The sequence below is a fragment of the Coregonus clupeaformis genome, chromosome 8 (assembly GCF_020615455.1).
Source record: "Coregonus clupeaformis isolate EN_2021a chromosome 8, ASM2061545v1, whole genome shotgun sequence".
Taxonomy (NCBI): Eukaryota; Metazoa; Chordata; class Actinopteri; order Salmoniformes; family Salmonidae; genus Coregonus; species Coregonus clupeaformis.
The window spans coordinates 62,116,797-62,124,984 of NC_059199.1; positions in this window are offsets into that span (position 1 = coordinate 62,116,797).

Sequence of the window (8,188 nt, forward strand, 5' to 3'; positions counted from 1 at the left end):
GCTGTAAATCTTCTGAGTGAGTCCATTTTTTATTAATTTTTTGCTGATTGCTGAACGGTGAGAACGAAGGTGAGCTGAACACCAGCCACTCAGCTATGTACATGTGTAACTATATATAGTAGTACATGTGTATCTATATATATTATATAGTAGTACATGTGTAACTATATATAGTAGTACATGTGTATCTATATATATTATATAGTAGTACATGTGTATCTATATATAGTAGTACATGTGTATATATATATATATAGTAGTACATGTGTATCTATATATAGTATACTGCTACTCCTACTGCTCTCTCCTCGTCTGACCATGTGTTCTCGCATACCCCGAGAGCATCTGGTCAGCGGGGTGGTGGCACAGGAATCCTCATCTCTCCCAAGTGGGCCTTGGTTTCTCAAATGACTGCCTCGCCTGGTTCACCAACTACTTCTCAGATAGAGTTCAATGTGTCAAATCGGAGGGCCTGTTGTCTGGACCTATGGCAGTCTCTATGGGGGTGCCACAGGGTTCAATTCTTGGGCGACTCTTTTCTCTGTGTATATCAATGACGTCGTCTTGCTGCTGGTGACTCTCAGATCCACCTCTACGCAGACGACACCATTTTGTATACATCTGGCCCTTCATTGGACACTGTGTTAACAAACCTCCAAACGAGCTTCAATTCCATACAACACTCCTTCAGTAGCCTCCAACTGCTCTTAAACACTAGTAAAACTAAATGCATGCTCTTCAACCGAACGCTGCTTGCACCCGCCCACCCGACTAGAATCACTACACTCGACGGGTCTGACCCTGAGCATGTGGACAACTACAAATATCTAGGTGTCTGGTTAGAATGTAAACTCTCCTTCCAGACTCACATTAAGAATCTCCAATCCAAAGTTAAATCTAGAATCGGTTTCCTATTTCGCAACAAAGCCTCCTTCACTCATGCTGCCAAACATGCCCCTCGTAAACTGACTATCCTACCGATCCTTGACTTCGGCGATGTCATTTACAAAATAGCCTCCAACACTCTACTCAGCAAATTGGATGTAGTCTATCACAGTGCCAACCGTTTTGTCTCCAAAGCCCCAAATAATACCGCACCACTGTGACCTGTACGCTCTTGTTGGCTGGTCCTCACTACATATTCGTCGCCAAACCCACTGGCTCCAGGCCATCTATAAATCACTGCTAGGCCCCCGCCTTATCTTAGCTCATTGGTCACCATAGCAACACCCACCCGTAGTCTGCGCTCCAGCGGGTATATCTCACTGGTCATCCCCAAAGCCAACACCTCCTTTGGCCGCAATTCCTTCCAGTTCTCTGCTGCCAATGACTGGAACAAATTGCAAAAATCTCTGAAGCTGGAGACACTTATCTCCCTCACTAACTTTAAGCATCAGTTGTCAGAGCACCTTACCGATCACTGCACCTGTACACAGCCCATCTGAAATTAGCCCGCCCAACTACCTCATCCCTATATTGTTATTTATTTTGCTCATTTGTACCCCAGTATCTCTATTTGCACATCATCTCTGTACATCTATCATTCCAGTGTTAATACTAATTGTAATTATTTTGCACTATAGCCTATTTTATTGCCTTACCTCCATAACTTGCTAAATTTGCACACACTGTATATATATGTATTTCTGTTGTATTTTTTGACTTTGTTTTGTTTTACCCCATATGTAACTCTGTGTTGTTGTTTTTATCGCACTGCTTTGCTTTATCTTGGCCAGGTCGCAGTTGTAAATGAGAACTTGTTCTCAACTGGTTTACCTGGTTAAATAAAGGTGAAATAAATAAATAAAATAAAAAAAACATTCTCAATTTTTCCCCTAACCCATCTGTCTATCTCCTCATTTGAATTCCATGCTGTCACAGTCACTAGCCCATTTAAGCTTAATATCCTTGTCATCTATCGCCTCCAGGTTCCTTGAGAGTTCATCAATGAGCTTGACGCCTTGATAAGTTCCTTTCTGAGGATGGCTCACCCCTCACAGTTCTGGGGGATTTCAACCTCCCTACGTCTACATTTGACTCATTTCTCTCTGCCTCCTTCTTTCCACTCCTCTCCTCTGTTGACCTCACCCTCTCACCGTCCCCCTACTCACAAGGCAGGCAATACGCTTGACCTCATCTTTACTAGATGCTGTTCTTCTACAATCTCACTGCAACTCCCTCCATGTCTCCGACCACTACTTTGTATCCTTTTTCTCTCTCGCTCTCCTCCAACACTACTCACTCTGCCCCTACACAGATGGTAATGCGCCGCCGCAACCTTCGCTCTCTCTCTCCCGCTACTCTCTCCTCTTCCATCCTATCATCTCTTCCCTCTGCTCAATCCCTTCTCCCTCCAATCTCCTGGATTCTGCCTCCCTCAACCCTCCTCTCCTCCCCTTTCTGCATCCTTTGACTCTCTATGTCCCCTATCCTCCCGGCCGGCTCGGTCCTCCCCTCCAGCTCCGTGGCTTGATGACTCATTGCGAGCTCACAGAACAGAGCTCCGGGCAGCTGAGCGGAAATGGAAGAAAACTAGACTCCCTGCGGACCTGGCATCTTTTTCACTCCCTCCTCTCTACATTTTCTTCATCTGTTTCTGCTGCTAAGGCCACTTTCTACCACTCTAAATTCCAAGCATCTGCCTCTAACCCTAGGAAGCTCTTTGCCACATTCTCCTCCCTGCTGAATCCCCCCCCTCCCTCCTCCTCTCTGTGGATGACTTCGTCAACCACTTTGAAAAGAAGGTTGACGACATCTGATCCTCGTTTGTTAAGTCAAATGACACTGCTGGTCCTGCTCACACTGCCCTACCCTATGCTTGACTTCTTTCTCCCCTCTCTCTCCAGATAAAATCTTGCGACTTGTGACTGCAGGCCGCCCAACAACCTGCCCGCTTGACCCTATCCCCTCCTCTCTTCTCCAGACCATCTCCGGTGACCTTCTCCCCTACCTCACCTCGCTGATCAACTCATCCTTGACCGCTGGCTATGTCCCTTCCGTCTTCAAGAGAGCGAGAGTTGCACCCCTTCTCAAAACACCAACACTCGAGCCCTCTGATGTCAACAACTACAGACCAGTATCCCTTCTTTCTTTTCTTTCCAAAACTATTGAGCGTGCCGTCTTTAGCCAACTCTCTTGCTATCTCTGTCAGAATGACCTTCTTGATCCAAACCAGTCAGGTTTCAAGACTGGTCATTCAACTGAGACTGCTCTTCTCTGTGTCACGGAGGCTCTCCGCACTGCTAAAGCTAACTCTCTCTCCTCTGCTCTTGTCCTTCTAGACCTGTCTGCTGCCTTTGATACTGTGAACCATCAGATCCTCCCTCTCCACCCTCTCCGAGCTGGGCATCTCCGGTGCGGCTCACTCTTGGATTGCATCCTACCTGACCGGTCGCTCCTACCAAGTGGCGTGGCGAGAAGCTGTCTCCGCACCACGTGCTCTCACCACTGGTGTCCCCAGGGCTCAGTTCTAGGCCCTCTCCTATTCTCGCTATACACCAAGTCACTTGGCTCTGTCATATCCTCACATGGCCTCTCCTATCATTGCTAAGCTGACGATACACAACTAATCTTCTCCTTTCCCCCTTCTGATAACCAGGTGGCGAATCGCATCTCTGCATGTCTGGCAGACATATCAGTATGGATGACGGATCACCACCTCAAGCTGAACCTTGGCAAGACGGAGCTGCTCTTCCTCCCGGGGAAGGACTGCCCGTTCCATGATCTCGCCATCACGGTTGACAACTCCGTTGTGTCCTCCTCCCAGAGTGCGAAGAGCCTTGGCGTGACCTGGACAACACCCTGTCGTTCTCCGCTAACATCATGGCGGTGACCCGATCCCTGTAGGTTCATGCTCTACAACATTCGGAGAGTACGACCCTGCCTTACACAGGAAGCGGCACAGGTCCTAATCCAGGCACTTGTCATCTCCCGTCTGGATTACTGCAACTCGCTGTTGGCTGGGCTCCCTGCCTGTGCCATTAAACCCCTACAACTGATCCAGAATACCGCAGCCCGTCTGGTGTTCAACCTTCCCAAGTTCTCTCACGTCACCCCGCTCCTCCGCACACTCCACTGGCTTCCAGTTGAAGCTCGCATCTGTTACAAGACCATGGTGCTTGCCTATGGAGCTGTGAGGGGAACGGCACCTCCGTACCTTCAGGCTCTGATCAGTCCCTACACCCAAACGAGGGCATTGCGTTCATCCACCTCTGGCCTGCTGGCTCCCCTTCCTCTGCGGAAGCATAGTTCCCGCTCAGCCCAGTCAAAACTGTTCGCTGCTCTGGCACCCCAATGGTGGAACAAGCTCCCTCACGACGCCAGGACAGCGGAGTCACTCACCACCTTCCGGAGACATTTGAAACCCCACCTCTTTAAGGAATACCTGGGATAGGATAAAGTAATCCTTCTACCCCCCCCTCCCACTGGCTATAAGGTGAATGCACCAATTTGTAAGTCGCTCTGGATAAGAGCGTCTGCTGAATGACGTAAATGTAAATGTAGTAGTACATGTGTATCTATATATAGTAGTACATGTGTATCTATATATAGTAGTACGTGTGTATCTATATATAGTAGTACATGTGTATCTATATATAGTAGTACGTGTGTATCTATATATAGTAGTACATGTGTATCTATATATAGCAGTACATGTGTATCTATATATAGCAGTACATGTGTATCTATATATAGTAGTACATGTGTATCTATATATAGTAGTACATGTGTATCTATATATAGTAGTACATGTGTATGTCACGATCGTCTGACGAATGAGACCAAAGCGCAGCGCGTTGAGTGAACATGACTTTATTAAATTAAAGTACTCAATGCCAAAACAACAAACAATGACGATACGTGAAGTCCACAGTGACAAAGACTGAATACGGAACAAAAACCCACAACACTAAGGTGAACCCTGACAGTTTAAATATGGCTCCCAATCAGAGATAACGAGCCGACAGCTGACACTCGTTACCACTGATTGGGAGTCACACGACCAAACAAGGAAACACAACCAAAACCAAACCAAACACAACAAAACGAACACACCCTGGCTCAACATACAAAGTCCCGGAGCCAGAGCGTGACAGTACCCCCCTAAAGGCGCGGACTGCGACGCGCCTCAAAAACCCCAAACAGGGGAGGGCTGGGTGGGCATTACTCCTCGGAGGCGGCTCGGCTCCGGGCTTGACCACCACCCTTCTTCAATCCCCCAATAGCGCCCCGGTCCGATCTGACCCAGCTGGTAGGATCTGGACTGGCACGCGCACCCTGGCTTGGCGCGTGAGGCAGGAACGGACCGGACCTGGCTGACGATACGCACCCCTAGGCTTGATGCGTGGAGCCGGAACGGGCCTCACCAGGCTGGACGACTCGCATCCCTGGCTTGGTGCGAGTAGTAGGAATGGGCTGGATCAGGCTGACGGCTCGCACCCTTGGCTTGGTGCGAGTAGCAGGGACGAGCTGAACCAGGCTGACGACTCGCACCCTTGGCTTGGTGCGAGTAACAGGAACGGGCTGGACCAGGCCGACGACTCGTACCCCTGGCTTGGTGCGAGCAGCAGGAACGGGCCGAACCAGGCTGACGACTCGCCCCCTTGGCTTGGTGCGAGTAGCAGGAACAGGCCGGGCTGGGCTGGCGACGCACACCATATGGTTTTGTGCGTGGAGCAGGAATGAGCCGGACCGGGCTGACGACGCGCACCACTGACCTGGTGCGGGGAGCTTGGATGGGCCGGACTGGGCTGGCGACGCGCACCACAGACTTGGTGCGGAGAGCAGGAACGGGCGGACAGGGCTGACTCAACGCACCATAGACTTGGTGCGGAGAGCAGGCACGGGCGTGCCGGACTGACGACGCACACCACTGGCTTGGTGCGGGAAGCTTGGATGGGCCGGACTGGGCTGGCGACGCGCACCACAGACTTGGTGCGGAGAGCAGGAATGGGCCGGGCTGGGCTGGCGACGCACACCGTAGGTTTTGTGCGTGGAACAGGAACAGGCCGGGCTGGGCTGGCGACGCACACCGTGGACTTGGTGCGTGGAGTAGGAACAGGCCGGTCCATACTGGGAACACACACCACTGGCCTTAACCGGGATCAGGAACGGGCCGGACGGACTGGTAACACACCTCAGTCTCTCACGCCGTGCCTCAACTACTTCCCTCCCTCTACTCGCCAATGGCTCCCGTAATCCGGTAGCCTTCTCTCCACGTCTCCCTGTGGCAGCCTCCTGCTGCCCAGCCGCCCAAGCCATGTGCCCCCCCAAAAACTTTTTGGGGGTTGCCTCTCGTCCTTCCGACGATGACCCTGCTGACGCCGTTGCTCCTCTCCATCCTGGGTCTCCCCCTTCATCGCCCTCCGGTACCGGACGGCCTCCTCCTTCGTAATATGCCCCCAGCCAGGGAGGACATCCACCAGCGTTACCTCCTGCGTGTGTTCCTGGACACGCTGCTTGGTCCTGGTACGGTGGGTTTTTCTGTCACGATCGTCTGACGAATGAGACCAAAGCGCAGCGCGTTGAGTGAACATGACTTTATTAAATTAAAGTACTCAATGCCAAAACAACAAACAATGACGATACGTGAAGTCCACAGTGACAAAGACTGAATACGGAACAAAAACCCACAACACTAAGGTGAACCCTGACAGTTTAAATATGGCTCCCAATCAGAGATAACGAGCCGACAGCTGACACTCGTTACCACTGATTGGGAGTCACACGACCAAACAAGGAAACACAACCAAAACCAAACCAAACACAACAAAACGAACACACCCTGGCTCAACATACAAAGTCCCGGAGCCAGAGCGTGACAGTGTATCTATATATAGTAGTACATGTGTATCTATATATAGTAGTACATGTGTATATATGTATATAGTAGTACATGTGTATCTATATATAGTAGTACATGTGTATCTGTGTATAGCACTAGTAGTAGTAGCCTCCCGAGTGGCGCAGTGGTCTAAGGCACTGCATCCCAGTGCTAGCTGTGCCACTAGAGATCCTGGTTCGAATCCAGGCTCTGTCGTAGCCGGCCACGACCGGGAGACCCATGGGGCGGCGCACAATTGGCCCAGCGTCGTCCAGGGTATGGGAGGGAATGGCCGGCAGGGATGTAGCTCAACCCCATTGACATCTAGTCAAGTCAAACCCATTGGCATCTAGTCAAGTCTCTTAATCTCCCACTTCCCCATCCTCTCTCCCCATCTCTTCTCACCCCCGCGTTCCCCTTGCCCCCACCCCTCGCCCTGCATTACAGTGTCCAATGAGGAGCCATTTAAGGACAGGAAGGCAGAGGGAATTGTGGGTAATAAACATAAACAGTGGCATGTTCTGTTTGAAGAGGCAGGTGGATGCGGAGCAGAGGAAAGGGTTGTGCAATCAATGGCTGGTTAATTATAATGGATCAAATAGGGACTCCATGGCAACACAGACACACTCCCTGTGATACAAGGAAATACCCACTGGCAGTCAACATCAGTCACACACTGCACAGACCCATGACTGTGGAGCAGCATCCATTAACAAAATATGATACCTCATCACAACAGTTACAGTCAGATAAGCAGAGGTCTGGCTGAGTAACCTATGTTTGCTTTAGTTTATGGTGCATGGAGCTCCGTGTTTAAATCTACAGAGTTGGTGGGTGTGGTACATTCTCATACTTCCTTAACACTCTGTCTGTCTGCTGTTTATAGGCCACCCCACACACACATCAAGCAGTAAACCAGTGAAACCCAGGCAGGGCAGGTGTCAAGGGAAAGTGCAGTGAACTAGTGAAACCCAGGCAGGGCAGGGCAGGTGTCAAGGGAAAGTGCAGTGAACTAGTGAAACCCAGGCAGGGCAGGTGTCAAGGGAAAGTGCAGTGAACCAGTGAAACCCAGGCAGGGCAGGGCAGGTGTCAGGGGAAAGTGCAGTGAACCAGTGAAACCCAGGCAGGGCAGGTGTCAGTGGAAAGTTCAGTGAACCAGTGAAACCCAGGCAGGGCAGGTGTCAAGGGAAAGTGCAGTGAACCAGTGAAACCCAGGCAAGGCAGGTGTCAGGGGAAAGTGCAGTGAACTAGTGAAACCCAGGCAGGGCAGGGCAGGTGTCAAGGGAAAGTGCAGTGAACTAGTGAAACCCAGGCAGGGCAGGTGTCAAGGGAAAGTGCAGTGAACCAGTGAAACCCAGGCACGGC